The sequence below is a fragment of the Rhinolophus ferrumequinum genome, chromosome 25 (genome assembly GCF_004115265.2).
Source record: "Rhinolophus ferrumequinum isolate MPI-CBG mRhiFer1 chromosome 25, mRhiFer1_v1.p, whole genome shotgun sequence".
In the NCBI taxonomy this organism is placed as follows: Eukaryota; Metazoa; Chordata; class Mammalia; order Chiroptera; family Rhinolophidae; genus Rhinolophus; species Rhinolophus ferrumequinum.
The window spans coordinates 27,907,526-27,927,768 of record NC_046308.1 but is presented as its reverse complement, the minus strand read 5'-3'; the positions used below and the strand labels follow the sequence as shown (position 1 = coordinate 27,927,768).

General features: G+C 35.9%; 1 long non-coding RNA gene across 1 annotated transcript in view; it reads left to right on the top strand.

Moving 5' to 3' along the window:
* Positions 1-613: 613 nt before the first annotated feature.
* The window catches only part of LOC117017852 (uncharacterized), a 70,464-nt gene continuing 50,834 nt past the window's right edge, over positions 614-20,243 (top strand). The window contains exon 1 of the long non-coding RNA XR_004422133.1: positions 614-934. This is a non-coding gene — a long non-coding RNA (uncharacterized LOC117017852). The remainder of the gene's footprint in view (positions 935-20,243) is intronic.

The following is a 20,243-nucleotide window of genomic DNA, read 5'->3' as shown; positions in this document are numbered from 1 at the left end:
AATAAGCTAGAAATTTGTTGTACTTACAGTCAACAATAATTACACATTTAAACAATTAAGAGGGTAAGTCTCAGGGTAAGTATTCTTACCATAATAAAATAAAATTTAAAAAGAGAAATGTGAATTTTAGTAAAAAAATAGAAGTTTACAGCACAAAGAAACTATATTTATGCAAATTTTAAAGAAATACATCGTGGAGAACCCCAGGATGTAATGCTATGACAAAAGAATCTGATTGTATTACAAATGTACAACACAACCCCACTGAAGTGAGGGGGGGGGGAAAGAGCTGCGGACTTAAGTAATTTTGGAAACAACTGGAAACTATAAGACTAAAGACAAAAGGAATCCCCCTTATCTGTGGTTTCACTTTGCATGTTAGTTACTCAGAGTCAACGCTGGCCTGAAAATATAAAATGGAAAATTCCATAAATAAACAATTCGTAAATTTTAAGTTGCAAGCTATTCTGCGTAGCATGATGAAATCTTGCACCACCCCCTGGGTCCTGACTGGGATGTGAATCACCTCTTTGTCCCATGCCTACACCCTACAGATGCCCCCTGCCCATTAGTCATTTAGTCGTCATTTCAGCTATCTCATCAACTGTCAAGATGTTACAATACTTCTGTTCAAGCAGCCTTTATTTTACTTAACAATGGCCCCAAAATACAAGAGTAGTCTTGCTGGCAATTCAGACATGCTGAAGAGAAGTTATAAAGTGCTTCTTTTAAATGAATAGGTGAATATTCTTGACTTAATCATGCAAGAAAAAAGCATGCTGAGGCTGCTAAGATCTATGGTAAGAATAAATCTTCCATCCATGGAATTGTGAAGAAGGAAAAATCAATTTGTGCAGGTTTTGCTGTTGCACCTCAAACTTCAAACACATCTCATCACCTAAGTGTTGTATCGTCTCACATCATCGCAAGAAGGGTGAGTAGAGTACAATAAGACATTTTGATAGAGAGCAGCCATATTCATATAATTTTATTACAGTATATTATTACAAATGTTTTATTTTCTTACAGTTATTGTTGTTAATCTCCTTCCATGTTTAATTTTTAAACTAAACTTTATCAAAATTATGTATGTATAGGAAAAATCATAGTATATATAGAGTTCAGTACTATCCACTATTTCAGGCATCCACTGGAGGTCTTGGGAAGTATCCCTTGTGGATAAGAGGAGACTATTTTATACATAAGCAGCATATGCTAGGTGATAACGTTATTTCTCACAGAGATATGGGTAACAGTTCTTAAACTGCTGTAAATATAGTGCAATTGAACAAATAAGTAAATGAATGGCAGATGGTGAGAGACTTGTTTCTTAATGTTGGAACAGGACTTACAGATAAGCAAGGAGAAGGGAAGGCTAGAATGGACTATGTGGTATATGGGTTAGAGTCTTAGATGTCAGCATGATCTCATGTTTATTTTAAAATGGGCATTGACGGATAGGTATAAAACTAATTATAAATATGTGTGTACATGGTCAGTATATATTCATATATTTTTCTAACTCTATGCACTGAGAGGACCTAGAAGCCATGATACCCCAGTAGCAATGGACACACCCAGTGTTGAGATCTCGTTTTCTAATACTACTCTCCAATGAAAGGAATAAAGGCTTTTTGGAGAATTGGCAGATTCTAGGTTAGGGGAAGCAATATATCAGATGAAACTAGGGTATTTTGTAGTGTCAGAAAGTAAACAAGTGCTAAAACAAACAAACAAACAAGAAACAAACAAAAAATACAATGATGGGGTATGTCAAAGGAACACGAAGCCAACTGAAAGACCTCCCATTGCCCAAATCTGGAACAGTTTGAGTAAAGAAATAAATAGCACAGTATTGGATTATAACTCAAGGATAAAATAAATATCCATATGTCCATACTGATATAAATGATTGAACACTTAACAAAATGAGGGTGAAGAAACAAATCTGTCATGCAGAATTCCAAAACAATGCATGTAGATACTACTTCCTCGAAGTGGTAAAATGTAATTTCTGTTCTTTGAGTATAGATGTTGCTTAGGGAGTCACTTTCAAAGACTACACTATGAAAAGAAGAAAAAAAGGGGGATTTTAAAGTAGAGAAACCTGGCAAGCTGTACCTTACTTAGCCAGGTGAGTAAGTTTAACATCATCAGTGGTAAGTCATATTATGTTGCACATTAAACTCTTTTTCTGGGATTAAAATTTTCTATGTGGAGGCTCTGGTGCTGCAGTCATTCAGGATCTTAAGGCTTACTGGAGAGTTCTGTTTTGATGGAAAAACCTTTCTTGTTTTTCCTATCTGCCATTCTCCTGGTCTTTCTCAGGCTCATCAGATACCCAGAGTGTCCCTCTCCATGCCTCTACTCTAAACCCTAGCTTGGAAAAAAGTGTGGTTTCAGCTGCCGAAGGAACTCAGCTATTTGTAGAAAAGGTCAGGGTCAGTTGAAAACAGGATCAGCTTTTCCATTTAACATTTTGTAGGATATTCATTTCTGTCAAATGTTATCCAGGGATTTGATATGTTGCCTACTTTACAGTATGTTCAGTCTATCAACATACCACGATTCATCCCTTAACCCCTTTATTCATTCATACGCGGTGTGATCAAACAATACAGTGAATGTTTAAATTAAAAAACAATATTGCTGTGAAAGACACATTACCATTAATCCCCCTCGCTTTAAACACACGTATCCCATTGTTCTTGCCACTTCCTGAAGCAGTTCCGGAAGTCCTCTTTCGTGAGGTTCTTTAGCTGCACTGTCATGGCTTCCACCCACACCCCCCACAAACCCTTCCCCAAAAACTAAGTAATTCGAGGACATTATCAAAGAATTCAAAAATTTTTTAGACTTTTTTAGATTAAATTTTTTTAGATAAAATTTTCTAGAACTGAAGAACATGACCTCAAATTTAAAGAGGAAAGAATAATGAAAGGGGACAAAAAGAACCCCTCTAGATAAAACTCAAAATATGCAAAGGGACAAAAATAAGAATGGTACCACATTTCTACCACTGGGGGATAAATGGCTATGGGCTCCACTAAAGCCAAGGGGAAGAAGGGTGAGAAAGTGGACCCAGCATAGGAAGATAGTGAAGGAAATTTTGAGGATAATTGTAGAGGGAAGCCCTGACACTGAAAAATGCTACTGCAGATTCTCACATCAACCAATGCAAATGGAAGCAGTAGATGAACTGCTCCAGGGGAATATTTCAAGAGAATAAAGAATAGTAAATGAACTATGGAGGTTTGGAAATGTTGCTGGAAGCTCACAGGAATGTCTGGAGAGGACTCAACCCAGAGCCGTGGTGACTGGGTTCTTGTCTCTGCACAAGAAAGAATTCAAGAGCATGACAGATGCAGGAAAGTGAAAGTGATTTACTAATTTATTGAAAATGTAAGTATACTCTTGAGAAGAAAGTTCTGGCCAATTCAAAACACGAGTTGTGCTGAGGAAGTCATGATCAGGTGTTCTTTTCCATCCCATGCAGGAATTGTTGACATCCCATTCATGAGTTTCATTCATTTCCTTTCCTTGGGCAGGACCTTGGTTCCCCGATTTTTCTTCCTTATTTGGTTACTCCAGAACTGTCATGGTACCAGATGCATGATGGGAGTTGTGTTAATAGTAACCACAATGCAAATCACATTATAATGACATTAAAATTAGCTAAAGTTCAGGTGCCTGGTCATCCCTTAGCCTTGCTGGATGAAATAGGTTCTTGTTTTTCTCTAGCTGCAGGTCACTTGTTATTTGTGTAACCAGTGAGGCACCTCATAGCTGTACCCTGGAGTGGGTTGTCAATTTCCTAGGCTATCTATGTTGCCTCAGCTATGTGAAAAATTCTATCAACTGACATTTTACAAGGGTGTTAGTAGAGATAAAAAGGTTTGACCAAAGATTCAAAGAAAAGGAAAGGGAATAACAAACTAACATATTTGGGAGTGGAGAGGAGGAGTTGTGGCATATGAAAGGGATTGTAACAACAGTGTTCAACAAGACCCCACAGTAAAGAACATCTGCATGGTCATAAGAAACAAAATAATGAATACGGAATGAAGCAAATAATGAAACAGTGTTATGTTTCTAGGGCGGGGGAAGTGGAGGGAAATTTTAATTGAATTACTGCAATAGGTGGCTTGTTGACAATGCTCAAATTTGATGAATAAAGTGATTGTGGTATAAACACAATGGATACAGATATTAAGGTAAAAACAAGAAAACAAATTAAAAAGTTTAATTTAGTCTCTTGTAGGACACAAACAATGAGTGAAAAGCAATAAGGGCAGAGGACTACTGGTTTTGTTTTAATATTATTGTTATAAGCCTTTAGCACCTTTTCAGTTTTTTAAAACTGTGTCCGCATATTTACTTAGATACAAAAATAATTAACATTAATGATAATAGCAAAAGGGGAAGGGATTAAGACGTACAAATTGCCAGTTATAAAAAGAGTCATAGGGATGTAAAGTACAGCATAGGGAATATAGTCAATAATGTTGTGATAACTATGTATGGTGTCATACAGGTACTAGACTTATTGGGGTGATCACTTTGCTAAATTGTATAAATGTCTAATCACTGTGTTGTACATTTGAAACTAATATCATATTGCATTTCAACTGTTATTAAAATTAAACTAAAATCAAAAGATAATACAAAACAAAAATATGAATAATATATTAAGTGGTTTACCTATGAAAGGCTCATGCACCATAAATATGCCTTGGCTTATCAGTTGAAAAACAAGTGGAATTGTTTCATATTTATTCACAGTAATCCAGATTATTTTCTCAGGATTCAAATGGACTTAGTTTCTTATGACCATTTCAGCTAATGAACTAGTACCTTCAGTGATCATCTGAAAAAACATATTTGTTGCCTTATAAATGGAGAGACTGTCAGGTGATATGTAAGTATTAATAATTGTTTATACTTCTGAGCATTCATTTATCTGATCATTCATTTAAAATTAACCTGAGCATTTCTAGACAGTAATGGTAAGCTCTTTTCTTGAACATAATACTGCACATGAAATTGTTTATAATGATTATAGATACTTCTATGCCTGATAGGGACATACTTTTGATAGAATCTACTCATTCTCTCTGACACCTGTATTTAATCATGGAAACTCTATTTTGTTCTCAATAATTAGATAATTGGACTCAGTAAGAGGTGTATTAGATAAAAACAGGATTTCTAATTATGTTTACAATGAAATATATGAGCTAATAAATAAAATCTGAAAACAGTCCATCAAAATGATTAAAAACTTCTAAAACAGAGTATGCTATGCCAGGCACATTAGAATGTATTTGTATACAGAAACAACTCTATATGTGTTGCGTTAAAGCCAATCTTTGGGATTCAAACCAATGACCAATGACTCAGTAAAATGTAAATGTTAAAATATACTAGGGACAGAGAAGCTGAAAGATTGACCGACGCCAGCTTTAAGATGCAGCATTTTCTCAACTCTGAGCTTTTTACATTCATGCAGACCAGACTTTCGTGCACTGTTTTTGATTCCACATAAGACACCTTACACACTCCGAGACACACTTGAAGGATGATATATATATCTCTTGGGGGACCTGCCTACCAGAAGAAGGGGTCAAGCCATAGCCAAGATGGAGAATTTCTGTTTCCATGTATGGTTATTGAGGAAGAAACATCGCCCTTTCTTTTCTAAGTTGTTGAACCTTGCTTCAAGGTCATGCTATCCTCAGAGATGTGGGTCCCAAATTTGGGAACCTGGGGTTCAATAAAAAAATCAGTTAAAATGGTTATCATCTGGGCACAGAGTTTCTTTATTGATTAACTTTAGGTAACTCAACTGGAAAACAACAACAAGAAAAATCTACTGACACTGAACTCGGTATTTAGCAGCATCTACTGGCACCATTGCAGATATATTCCAGGTGAAATACTCTGAATTTCATCTTTAATGTATTTCATACCATATATATTCATGCACACATGTGAGAAAAGAGTATGAGGATTATTGTCAAAGGACTTTAACTTGAATCCCAATTCTTCCTTTTTTAACTATATGATCTTGGAAAAAATCATTTAAATCTCTAAGTAGCTAGAAGGGTACTGGTTTACCAACATGGGACAAGAATTGAAAGTTTCCAAAGAAAGAATATACTATATATTAGAGCATTTATAAACCATAAAACACTATTAAATGTTAATTACTTTAATCTTTCACTGGTCAGCTCATTTTTAGCTGTAGTTCACCTTCCTTTCTTCACAGGAGGAATTCATGTTCTTTAGAGCTGTCGCCTGAGGCTCATTACCGTTGAAGGCTACGTCAATGCAGTTCTAGCACTGGGACTCCCAGCAATGTTTTTATTTCCCATTTGTCTTTTCACACATTTTCTTAAGTCACATGTTTTTCTTTTCTTCTGATAGACTTTTTTCCCCTCTATTTCTTGTCTCCCTTTCACTGCTAAAAGTACTCACTATTCCACCTAGATCTTTGACACATTTGTCTTATTTTCCCCCCTACATTTCCCCAGCAGTACAATGAACAGACATTTTGAAAACTAACTTGTAAAGAAATGGTTGGTATTCAGTGAAAGTTTTGCAATGTGGTACTTAAAAAGAGTTCTACATCTCTCCTAGGAACTCTAGAATGTCTAACCTGATCCATTCTTGTGTCATTGGCCCAATGCTCGCTAATGGAGGTCACCTAAGACTGCCCTTTGCTCCAAATGGGCTCACTTTCTTCCTGGGTGTTGCCTCCTGATCCAGTTCCTCTAATATTCCTTGTACTAGATAGCTCTTTTAACTACCTGTCTCAAACACGAGTGCTACACGTTCTGGAAGTCACTTTTTTGGCTCTTTCTGCCTCTTTCACAGACTACCCCACTCTAACTCCAGTTTATAATGGAATAAATATAAGTCCTGACATTGGGCCTCTTTAATAGCACCTTACACACACACACACACACACACACTGAATGAAATTTATGTAAAATGGCCAAGATATTATCAAATATAACAAGTAAAGAGCCAAAGGGACCAGGAAAGTTCTCTATTCTAGCCCATAAATCACACTGCAAATATGTGAGGTCAGTAAGAATTCATCCATGCCTAATGGCCTCCTGAAGAGATTCTGCAGCCACCTTTATAATCCTTTCCAATGTTTAACAACTTTCATTCCTTAGAAAAAAATTTAAGGAAAAAAAAAAGGCAACCTGCAGAGTGTGTGAATAATTCATTTGCTTTTGCATTTACATAATTTCCCATTTGGTTGGATTTTCCTGGTTTTGACTTTTCAGCATTTTCAGTTTTAGTTTTTCTTGAATTAATGCTGAAATGAATATGGTTGGTGATATACTTTTAAAAAAAGAAAAGAAAAAGAAAAACTGGCAATACTTACTCCTGAAGAGAGTTTCCAATACTAAAAAGATATTTCACCCATTATGAAGATAAAATATGCAGTGATGAGACTTATTTAGTACTGAGTTGGCCAAGAGCGACACATGACTACTCACATTTAATCATTCTTTCACTCTATTTTCCACTTTTTTCAACTATTTAGGGAATGCAATACTGTGTGCAACACCCTTTTCACGCAGCAGGAAAAACTTCAACAATGGAAGTACAAATACCAATGGGAGACGGGAGAAATTGGTCTCAGTGCTACTTCATCTGTGCCTTCTAATTTAGACTAGGCACTAGGAACTAAAAGTTGGTTGGCATGGGGGGAGGGAATCAGATTGCTAACGCCATGACAATAGCAAAAAGCCATATTATGTGGTACCCATATTAGAAATAGAATCGGACATTAATTATCCTAGATATTCAATATATTCAAACTCCAAATATTTTCCAAGAAAATTTCTTCAACTATCCTGTTTTTCTTGCATTAATGGAGGGCTCCCTGATTGAAAGACACATAACCTCAACCCCAGAACATCAGACACTTTAAAAACATGTTCTCCCTTGCAAGAGAACTGATTGTGTGGAACTTGGGAGTAAGTTTGCACAGATAAACCTCGCTCTTCTATGAGCCAATCCACCAAGTATTTCTTCTCTGACTCTTCTGCCTATACGTTTGACATGATTCAAGCAGTCTATCCAAAATATGAGCTTGGACAATGAAGTTTGTGAACTCATCCTAGAAAAAGTGCTACATACCTCATTGCTGAATATCACTATGGTCACCCTCGAAGTGCTCCCCTTGGAAAGCTATGCACTGATGCCAGTGCCTAGTCCACCCTTCAAAGCAATTTTGGAACTTTTTCTGGAATGGACATCAGAGCTGTAGTCATACTACCCTTGATGTCCTGAATGACATCAAAATGTGTTCCTTTCAATATTTCCTTTATCTTCGGGTAAAGAAAAAAGTCATTGGGGGCCAGATCAGGTGAGTAGGGAGGGTATTCCAATACAGTTATTTGTTTACTGGCTAAAAACTCCTTCACAGACAGTGCCATGTGAGCTGGTGCCTTGTCGTGATGCAAGAGCCATGAATTGTTGGTGAAAAGTTCAGGTCATCTAACTTTTTCATGCAGCCTTTTCATTACTTCTAAATAGTAAACTTGGTTAACTGTTTGTCCAGTTAGTACAAATTCATAATGAATAATCCCTCTGCGATCAAAAAAGGTTAGCAACATCATTGCAACAAGTTCGCGAACTTAATTGTCAGACCTCATAGAACGTTTTGAGCACTGCCCTACATGTATCTTGGAGGGATAGCTGCTATTCTGCTTTTTCATTCAATAAAAAAAAAATCAATCTTCTCAATTCCTTTGACCAAATCAATAATCGATGGGGAAATTTAGGCCCTGCTTTGTGAAATGTACATGCTGAGTTGGCTCTGACTTTCCTTGTAATGATGACTCAACTGAGTCAAATCACAAACCCAGTTTTCACAGAAGGAGCAGAAGAGTTTATTCTTGAAATAAAAATCAGTTTAGTCTTATTAATTCTTGATTATCTTGTGGTAGCTTTCCTACATTACAGATTATGTATCACAAAATTTTAATACTGAACTACATTTCTTCTTGACACCCAATCAGCATGTCTTCTTGGGAACACAAATTTATTTTAATATTAGGCTAAATAAAATCAGATGAAAAGAAGAAAAAATGAAAATTTATTATACTTTAAAGCCAAATATAAATGACTTTGGGATCTCTCTGCATCCCTATTCCCTTTTGTTAGGGCAGATAATCAAATATTGGCATCAATTTCAGGGGAAAGTTGGATATGATTTAAAAACGTGTTTGTGTTTCTAGAGCTTCCTAGCCAATTCAGCACCACAGAACTAGAAACAGCCATCGTATAAATTTCTCTGGATGAAAATATCTGACAGTTACTAAACTAGCAAGAGGCTTCCCAATAGTCCCTGTGAAAGAACCCAGCATGACAAAGAAGAAAGATAAGCATGGAAAAAATATATTTCTCGTTCTGGTGTCACTATTAATTGCACATTCCTGTTCATCATACTTTATATTATTACCACCTAAGAGACTTATTTAGAAATTGGACCAATAATCAATGATGCAGTTAGATCTACTACATCATTACTTTTCAGTGCTATCAAGGGGTGCGTGTGTGTGTGTGTGTGTGTGGTGTTTTAATATAAATTTGAAAAGTGATTTGTTCTAATGGAGTACTTTTCATTGTAACCTGGAGACCTACTGATTTCCTTGTTGTAGTCACATTTCAAATGTCAAAATCCCCAGATATTAATCTCTGGCATCAGGTTTAAACATAGGTGCCAGTCTACTTGTAAAATGCCTGTCCTAAAAGACCATATCATTGTTCTGGATTAGTGATAGCTCTGTGTCTCCTATTCTTTCCTTTAGAAATGAGACTTTTTATTTCATTGTTTTGGTCCTGCTCCATCTTTTTATATTAGGAGGTATTTAGGGGACAGATATACTTTGGTTGAAAAGTTGCCAGATCACAAAAGCCATGAGTGGATATGATAGAAAGATCCAGGACTTTCAACAAGAAACAGAAATTGGGTTTGATATTGGGTTGTTTCCCTTGGGGATCATATATGCTATATGTGAGGAAAAAGGGTACACAGGCATATTTGGTGGTCAAAGGGATGATTGTGGCAGAGACAAATAGCTGTCAACCAAAGATTCATGTTTTGTTTTGTTTTCTTTTAATTGCTGGCAAATGGTTGCCCACCCAGGAAATATATTCCCCAGCCTCCATTGCATAATTCAGGCTATGTAATTAGTTCTTGTTGATGAGATGTGGGAAGAATGAAGTATGCCCATTACAGGTTGAGGTGATCAAGCATGTTCGACTTCTCCATTCTCTCTTCTCCCATTAGTCACCTGAATCGAGGAGACTCAGCAAAGGATCCAAGGCCTTAAGAGATGTCAAAACCAAAAAGTCAAAGAAGACTGGGTCCATGAATAACAATCACAGGGAAAGCTGCTCACCAATTAGAAACACCTGTTCTAGACTCAAGGTTCTATAAGTTTAACAATCTTAAATTTGGGGATTTTGTTGGTTATAGCAGCTAATTTTACTTTAACTAATACATCACACCACTTGACCACCAAAAGTCATTCTGACTATGCTCTGTAGTGTCTTCTAACACCAAGGAAAACTCTAAAAATATTCTATAAATCTCATTTAATCTGTAAGTATTTACTGAGTGCTAAATATGTGCCATATTATTAATATATCATTTTTTAACGAAAATAGATTTAAAATACCAGATCAGATTATAATCCTATATATGTTATTAGGATTATAATATATAATCATACATATATATATATATATATATACATACACACATATATATATGTGTGTATGTATATATATATGAATCAAGAGAAAGTTAATTTGGTACTACAATATATATTTTTTCTATTTTTCAACGTCAACCCTTATCTCTACTTCTCTCTTCCCACCCATCTACCACTGGAATGACAGTCTCATGCCTTCTTGTATCAGAAACTAATTTTGCCATTGGATAAAAATGGGAGGGAATGACATCTGTTCCTTGATACTTACCATTTCTAATCTGCACAAATCCTGCTAAATCCTTTCAAGGTCAATTGAGTAGAATCGATCCTCTATGTGGTTTTCCATTATTAGCAAATTAAGATGTCCTTTGGAATCTAATTTCATCACATAAGTCATTTAAATACTGTACAGAGAACAGATTTAACCTTAGTACTAATCCCTTTGTGTCTGTGTTGAAAATAGTCAATGTGTACTCTCAATCTCCTGAAATTCTCTGCACTCCTAACTTCCAAGTGGGAAAATATGTTTCTTAATCAGAATCATATTCAAATCCAATTAGGTAAACTCTCACAACCTCATGAGGGTGGTATCTTTCACTCTCCAATAAAAACTCTTCTCAATTTAGGAAACAGAAAATAAAAACTGTTTTTTTTTTAATTCCATCCTCAATTTGGATAATTACTGACAGACTCACAGTACCTCTAAATAAGTCTCTTATGCTGGCTGTAGAAATAATTTCTAAAGTTTCTAAGATACCAATTTAAAATTAACTGAGCCGTTACTAAGTCTCTTGATCCTAAGAAGGCTGAAATTAAGACCAGGTCTCCTTCATAATTTATTACAATAATTTTGTTAGTCAGATTTCGCAATTTCCATAGCTCTGTTAAAACATATTTCCCACAGAATGACAAAATAACTAACAACTCCATTTTGTCAAATTTCTTGCCAGGTGGAAAAGAATAGCTATCTTCAGAATAAGTCTGTCAGTCAAAGAATTGAATAAAAGACACATGGCCAAGAAAATTCTTCCCACTGTCCTCTCTCCTCTGCCAGCACCTAGCTTTCTCCTTTAACCTTGCTCCAGGTGACTTGTATCTCAGAATATATTTCAGAGGTTCTGGTCCAGTAGAATTGCAAAATGGGTTTTGCCAGGAGCACTATTTTCCCATTCATTTGAAAGGAAATTGCAACTGTGCATTTCTGACTCATTTACGCTTAAATCATCAGCATTTTGGCTTCTGGGAGCTTTCCGGTGTCCAGCTAGACTAGGTTATCTTTTAGTGAGCTTTTAAAATACATTTTCCTTAAAAAAGAGGAAATCAAAGAGTGCTTACCATCTCATTTATTATGCAAAGTAAGCACAGTTCAATTTTGTAGCAATAATTTTAAATCGTCTTCAATATCTCCTTTTTCCCATAAAATCTATTCCTTCAAATTAATAAAGCATTTGCTGTTATGTTTTTCCTCATGATTTTCATCTATCTTCCCCTTCCTTTTGGCATTTTTCACAAATATGAAACTCACCCTTATGGTTCATGTCAGATATTTTAGTAGTTTCAACATCAGCTACACAATATCATAGTCCCTTCAAACGTTGAGTTCATAGTTGAGTAAGGTTGTCTAGGACCTTCACATTTTTCAGGTCACATCATTAGGTTTTATTCAATTTTCCTTCCTTTCATTCTTTACCTCAGCTATGATTCCACTCCTGGCCTCTGGCAAAATGGTTGTTCTTTCAGCATCACCATGGCTGAGCCACTGTATCCTTGAGGCAGCATGTAAAGAGTGACAGAAACAAAATGAGATGAGTTGAAATTAAAATGATCCAGCATCACTACAGGCATTTATAAATGGTAGAATTTTTGTTCAGTGAGCAGTTCCATTCCTTGATGATCAAAGGGGAGTTGTTTTTATTCATCTCAACCATATCAAAACAATTTTTTTTCTTATGAAGATATACTTTTTCTTATCTGTTTGAAATGAGTTGAAACTGAAATAGGAAGACCTGGATTCTAGTTCAATCCTGCCATCGATTATCATTGTAATATAAATAACACTTAGTGAGTATCTACTATACTTTAGGCACTGTATAAGCACTCATACAATTTCATGAACTAGATGTTATCACCATACTCATTTTATAGATTCAAAAGCTTGGAGAGATAAGGTCAGTGGTGAAGCTGCAATTTGAACCCAAGCATTCTAACTCTAGAGTACCTGCTCTCATCTCCCATAATCTTACCTATGCTAAATCATTAGCATACTCACAGATAAATGAGGGTATTAAGTTATTTACATTCATTCTTTCATTTAGCAAGTATTTTTTATGCACCTACCATGTGAAGGTATAATTCTGGAAAATGGGAATAAAATAACAAACAATACAGACAGAGTTTCTGTGATCATGGAGTTTACATTTCAGAGGACCAGTGAAGGTCTTTCCAACTTTAATATTATCTATTTAATGATTTTTTTTTCTTTATTTTATTTTTTAATTTATTGGGGTTACAATTGTTAGTAAAATTACATAGATTTCAGGTGTGCAATTCTGTATCACATCATCCATAAATCACACTGTGTGTTCACCACCCCGAGTCAGCTCCCCTTCCATCACCATACATTGTAAATCCCACTTGCCCCTCCATGTATAATTCAAATCCTACCTCCTTTATGAAAACTTATTCTAACTATGCTCATTCTTGCTGATCTCTCTATTTTAACAATTATCACCCGTTTTCAAATATACTGCCATTTACCAGTTGTGTTTAAATCAAGCTACCATAATTAAACTTAAGAGTTGTCAAAGAATGAACACCCCAGGGCAATAACTACTACTTTGGATTCATATGATGATAAGAATTTCTAAGATATTTAAGCTTGTTTTTTGTTCTCTTTTTCCTGGATCGTCTTCCTCTGTTTTATTTTCATTTCAGCTTCTGTGTAATTAGCCATGCCCCTTGACTCATTTTCCAGACTATGTACTTCACAAATTCTTAAATTCATTCATTCAGTCATTCAGAAAATCCTTATCAAGTCTCTGTTAAGAGCCAGATATCACGCATGGTGAGGCAAAGACAAAAAAAAAAAACAGTCTTCCCGACATCAAGGAAATCACAGCTTAGTTGGAGACAGATGTGTCAATAAATAAAGAAATAAATTTCAGTGTAACGTGGTATAATAAGATACAAGTAAACTTCTAAATTATAACCTAATATTAACTGGAAAAGGAAGGATGGCTTCACTTAAGAGGTGCCATTTAAGTTGTCTTCTGAATGATAAATATGAATTTTCGTAGTAAATAAGGTCAAGGAATTTTAGGTAGTAAGAATAGAATGTGAAAGACACTGATATGGCAAGAAAACTCTTTGGCAGAGATATAATATGGGTTACTGGAGATGAGACTAAAATTATATGTTGGGGCATAGTTAACAGACTTTGTAAGATAAATTGAATGCAGTAAACAGTGGGAAACTAACAGAGGTAATTAAACAGAAAAGTGCCATTGAAAAGGGCACCAGAATTTTCCAGTTTGGGGCATTATGTAACTGGTAATGTTGCTAATCCTCTAAATGAGTTGCTGTATAAACCCCAACATAGCATCCTGCTTTTGTACCTCCACACCAAATGCTCTGGCAAGCCTGCAGAGAGGCTGAAGTGTCAGAGATCAGGAGCTGGGAACAGTGGGATTTATTCTGGACTAGAGTTAAGAAAGAAAACACCTGAGAAAATTCCCATGCCTTCTGACCAAAGTATTTACTCACATACCACATGGAATTTCAAAAGAGTAATATAAAAATTTTAAAGACAGATTTACCGAGATTTTCTTATTTTACTCACATGAAGAATCAAGAACCTTAAAGGATTGGAATCCAGATTCCAATTTATAAATACATGTAACAGAGACAGCAAATTATTTGGTGTAATAAAGACTTTATATGTATAATCATTTTCTGTGTTTTCTGTGCAAATATTTGATCCAATCATTGATCTACAAATTAGTTTTTGTGTAGAGATCAGAACCATCGTCTGTTTTCCATATCTATATCAGATTGCACAGAAAGTAGCTTTTCCTGACCCACTTCTTTTACTCCTCATTTAAGGAACCATATTTAAAGATATTTATTTGCTCAAATTTACTAGTGGATTAATTTGGACTTGTAAATAGCTTACAGGGTTTGGGGGTGGAAATGCTTCACTTTTGCTTTATTTAACTTTGTGTGATTGGTGTGCATTGAGTTTGGTCTTTCTGTGAATCAGAGTGCCAAGGTCAGATGCTTATATTTGACAGTGGGAGGTGAAAAAGACGAAGCTGGTTTTTATCTAATTATCATAGGAAAAATAATCCTGCATTTAGTACAATCTAAGTTACTAAAGTTGTTGAGATGAGTTCGGGGGATGAAATCCCAGACAATAAAACATTATTTGATCTTGCATTTACCATTATGTCATTATTTTGACACCATAATCTGTGTGTTTTATTCAAGTATTATATTATTCAAGATTCTGTTTTTGTTTCTTAAGTTAAAAAACAAAACAAAACAACCAGAAGTAATTTAGGCCAAACAATGAATGTATTGTCTCATATAATTACAAAGTTAGTGACCATTAGGCTTGGATGGATATAGCAATTCAAACAATGTTGTGATGTTTATTTCTCTTTCCCTCTCTTGGGTCTCTTTCTTTCTATATGTTGGATTTATCCTTAGGCTGTTTCTTTCTATACGGTAGAAAAGATAGCTGCTAAAAACTATAAGCCTATCCCCATATTGCCTGCTAATCTAAATAAATAGACCTTCTGTCTTCAAATATCTATATATCAAATATCCTTAAATAGGGCCTATGATTGGACCTGATTTGGATATCTCTCTACCCCTATATATCCCTCTATTAATGGGAAAATGTAGTGTACACTTCATCCAATTGCAATGGTTGGTCTAGCTTAGGTTTCGTACCTGTGGTAAAAGTGAGGAGTACGGCTGAGATAGACAACCTGTAGTAGGGGAATGATTGTTTCCCCTAGGAATGGAGTCAGGCAGACTGTAATGTCCTTGCATATAACCTAATTTTCAATAGTTCCTTTCTAACTATCTCTCACAGCATAAACAACCACCACACAAAAACATTTGCTCCCTTTCCATTCCTGAGTAGAGATTGAAGACACATTCTTTTATTGCGTTTAGTTTCATATCCAGAATCTCTGAGTCTGGTACATTGCACCTTTGAGGCCTACATGTAGTTCCTTACCATCTAGCTGTCTATGGATGGATAAATGAAAACATTACTTACTTCCACAATTCACAATAGATAGTGATAGATTGAAATAAAATAAACCCAATTAAGTTATCATATAAGAAAGTGGCAACAGTTCATAGAATTTACTGCTTCTTACTAGATAGGGAAAGCAAGTGTTCTCTTCCTTGGAAATAGAGTGGACTTCTTGATAGTGTGTCAGTTAGGAAGATTTCAACAGTAACTGAAACAAATCCCTATTGAAATTGGTTTAAACAATAAGGGATTTGTTATCTAATAAAACAAGAAATCCATTTGTAGTTACAGTACCTCAGGGATCCAGATGCTATTGTCCCAACTTCTCCCTCCTCAGGATTATAGCTTCATCCGCAGGTTTATAGAAATTTGTTTCCTGTAGTTTCAGGTGTCGCATTCAGGTACATGTTGAAATCCGATCTGTCCAGAAGTCTAGAGGAGCTATCTCTTTTCATGTCACTTTCTTAATAAGAAGGAAATTTTCTCCAGAATTTTCACAATACAACTCTCCCCATCCCAAATTAATATATATATATATATATATGTATATATATATATATATATATATATATATATATATATGTCAGTTTCCAAGAATTGGTCACATGCTCATACCTAAGTAAATCACAGTCAGTGCTTTAAATTGCTAAGATTGGTTCAGACTGCTAGAGCTGGAAGGGTGTTCAGAATCCTCTGAATTATATACTGTGTGGAGAAAGCAAGAATACTTAAACGAAATTAAGATTCTGTTAGGAAGAAGATGGGAGTGGAATGGATGTCGTATACACAGTCTAGAGTGTCAGCTAGTTTGTCAATCTGACTGAGCTCTGATCTACAACAAGAAGCTCTCTGGGGTTTATTGTTCTTAACAACAAAATCTCAACAATACATAGGGAATAGGTGGTGATTCATGGGTTTTCAGACTGCAGTCACACATCTTTGTTTACCAGACATGGGAAGAAATCTAACAACATGCCTGTTTGAAAACTGTAAAGGTAAATACCAAAAATCTAGTTGGGGGAGAATTTATCCTTAGTTTCTATATTTTGGCAATATGCCTTTGGGCCTTGGGCACCACTTCAACCCTCCATTAATGGTTTCCATCTTGGATTCACCTGGGTCTTTAAGTCAGAGATCATCTGTCCTCTGCCACCAGATTGAATTACAGTGGAGAATCCTTTGCAGGGGACTATTATCTACCAGACTATGAGTTCATGCACACAGAAAATTTGGGAGGGTCCTGAGTATTTGGCTTCTCCTATTTTTTATATTTTGATTCTAAACCTTATCTTCTGGTTTGTTTTCTATCTTCTCACCTTTGCCATATCAACTTTAGTGCACTACAGCGAATTTGGTGCTAATTAATATCTGCGTTTAGTGTTAACAAGTCAGTAGTTATAAAGAGAAAAGGGCCATTCTGATACATATTATTCCTTTTCAACCATGCCGGTTGAGAGCAATAACTATCATCATTTTTACCTTACCAAAGGCCATAATAGACTTTGGCATCTCATTTTTTTTTTTTACCAATGATCTCAGTGATCTAGTCCCAGTAGCACTTAGTACCATTTAGATAAAATAATGAGATATTTAAACAATTGCTTCACTCCTACATGACAAAGATTGCCTATGGCAAAGATTGTCTATTTTCTATTTGAGTATGGGGGATTATCTCTCACTGACCTTCACCTCATCTCAACATGGTCTAATTCCTATTTTAGGCTCTGTCACTCGCAATACCTTACATGGAAATGCCAATTTCTGTATTAATGAGAACGTTTTGGTTGTAATTTTTAAAGCTTTATTAAAACTGGCTTTCCAAAAACTGAAATTTATTACCTTAATTGACCAGAATGTCTAAGGATTATTCAGGCTTTGGACAGAGTCAGATCCATGGATGCCAAGGCCATCACCAGGAGGTTGACTTTTGCTCTTCTCTGCATGTTGCAGTCATTCTCATTCAGCTTCTTTCCCTGTGTCAGGAAAGACGGATTCTGGCAGCCCTAAGTCTAGTTTTCTATGATTTGCAATCCAAAAGGAAGAGAGACCATCTGTCCACCATAACCATATATTTCATCTATCCAAATCTCCATGCTAGTGAAATTGCTGGGGTCACATTCTTCCACCTGCACAACTCACATTGATCACGGAGAGAGGAATGCATATGGTTAGATGAGTCGGGTCATGTGGTATCCACTCTTATGGCAAGGGTGGTGGGACACCTTGACAGACACATCAGTATCACAGGGAGGTTGGAAGTAGGTTCACAAGGTACAAGCACTGGGACAACAAAAACAATGTTCTCACCACAAGTAGAAAAGAAGGGCAGTTTGGCCAAGGCCAGATTTAGCTACTGCATTGCCCTCTGTCCCTGGTATCATTTAAACACCCAATGTCTTTCTACTCTCTAACATTCAACAGCCAACTTATATTATGCAGGAAGATGCATTTGCCCAGTAAGTGAAAACAATCATATAGATGTATCTAAAGAGTTTTTCAGATGAATGCTGCTTTCCAAGTGTGAAATGTTGTTATGAGAAAACCTCTGCAACTTGAATTTAATTTATGCAAAGAATAGGTGGGGGTTAAAAGCAGCAATACACAGCCATTTCTCAAGCTGTCTACTTCACAGCTTACATTAAAAGATCCTCCCTAACTCCCGCAAAAGGAAAAAAAAAAAAAAAAAACCACCACAGAATAAAACCTCACTACTATTTTCTATCCCATGAATATTGCTTTCCATCTTCCTGATTTTACCAGTGAACAGATCATGTGAAAGCATTAATGATTACACAATGCACGGGGTTAGTAAGGTAAGTGGAGCTCATAATTACCTCATTTGCATTCTTTTATTCACTGAAACAGAATTCTTAATGACTTTTATGTGAAATGCAGGGTAATCAGCACAAATGAAGCTCTCCGGGGCAGGGTAGAGAAGTGAAACAAGTCACTGGCTTTCAGCAGAAAACGCCTGATAAAGAGTCAAACAAAAGAACCCAGCATGAAGGCTTGGGAAGTTACATTTTAAGAGACCAAATAAGATGTTATATTTTAAGAGACTAGTACAACTGGGTTGAGAGCTAAGGAGCAGAACACAAAGGCAGAAAGAACCAGTGTATTCTTACCAGTGTATTCTCCCTGGTAGGAGAAATAACCAGGGCTTTGCTCATCGTATTGTGGGCTACAGAAAACCAGTCAGTGAGTGGGGAGACCTGTGTTCTAGTCCTGGTCTGTGCACGAGCCAGTGGCAAAATGCGAAATAAATTACTTCACCTCTCTGGACTACAGATTATCCACTTTTAAAACAAAAGGTGTATACTTCAGAATCACCCAGGAGATCTTCCTTAAACCAGCTTCATTTGGCATTTCTTGGACCTAGGAAACAGTTATAATTGCATTTTGAACAAAATCCCTAGGGTATCCTTAAACAACCACTAAGCAAAATGAAAACCTTAAAAAAAAAATTAATGTGAGCAAAAAGCTCTTGAGGTGAACAATTCTTGATATTCAGGAAAAAAAGTTTCAAAATATGAGAAGGATGAAAAGATTGACCAATTGACAAGTATACCTATGTGGGTATTTAAAAAACAAAATGCAATATCTCAGATGTGTAGCAATCAAATCAACTCATAAAGACAGTATGAGCCAGCTAGTGTGGAAGACAGAGGCCATTTTCCTAGCACTAAGGAACCTTAACGTTGGCGTCCCCCACCGTATGAAGCTGGGCTAAGATGGGTAATTATCGGTATCAACACTTCAGCCTGTTTCTTTACTTCTTCTAAGGTGCTTAATCAGCCCTGTATTTCAGGTTTCATCATCATTAAGTTCTTGGATCTCAACCTACCCATCTTCTTCCAATATTATACATTGTATAAATGAATTTATGTGATTTCTAGATCCTTTCTATCTCTACTATTTCATTGCCACGTTGGAAAGATATTCCACTTATTTTGCAGATATGCTAGATTTTTCATGAACATGATGCTGATTTTCAAATATAACAAGATTATTTTAGGGCAGCCGAATTTGTGGGGCCCCGCACATGATGAGCCAAAAAATTTTGTTGTATGCATCACCTCATATTTCTATAGCAAAAATGTGCGTTAAGAAAACCCATCCTTTTTATTTTAATAAATAATCTCTGACAGTTAATTTTGTCTGCATCTTTTTAAGAGATCTGGGAGGTCCCATGTGACTAGTGTCTCTTCTTAACCCCTAGCCTACATGGTTTT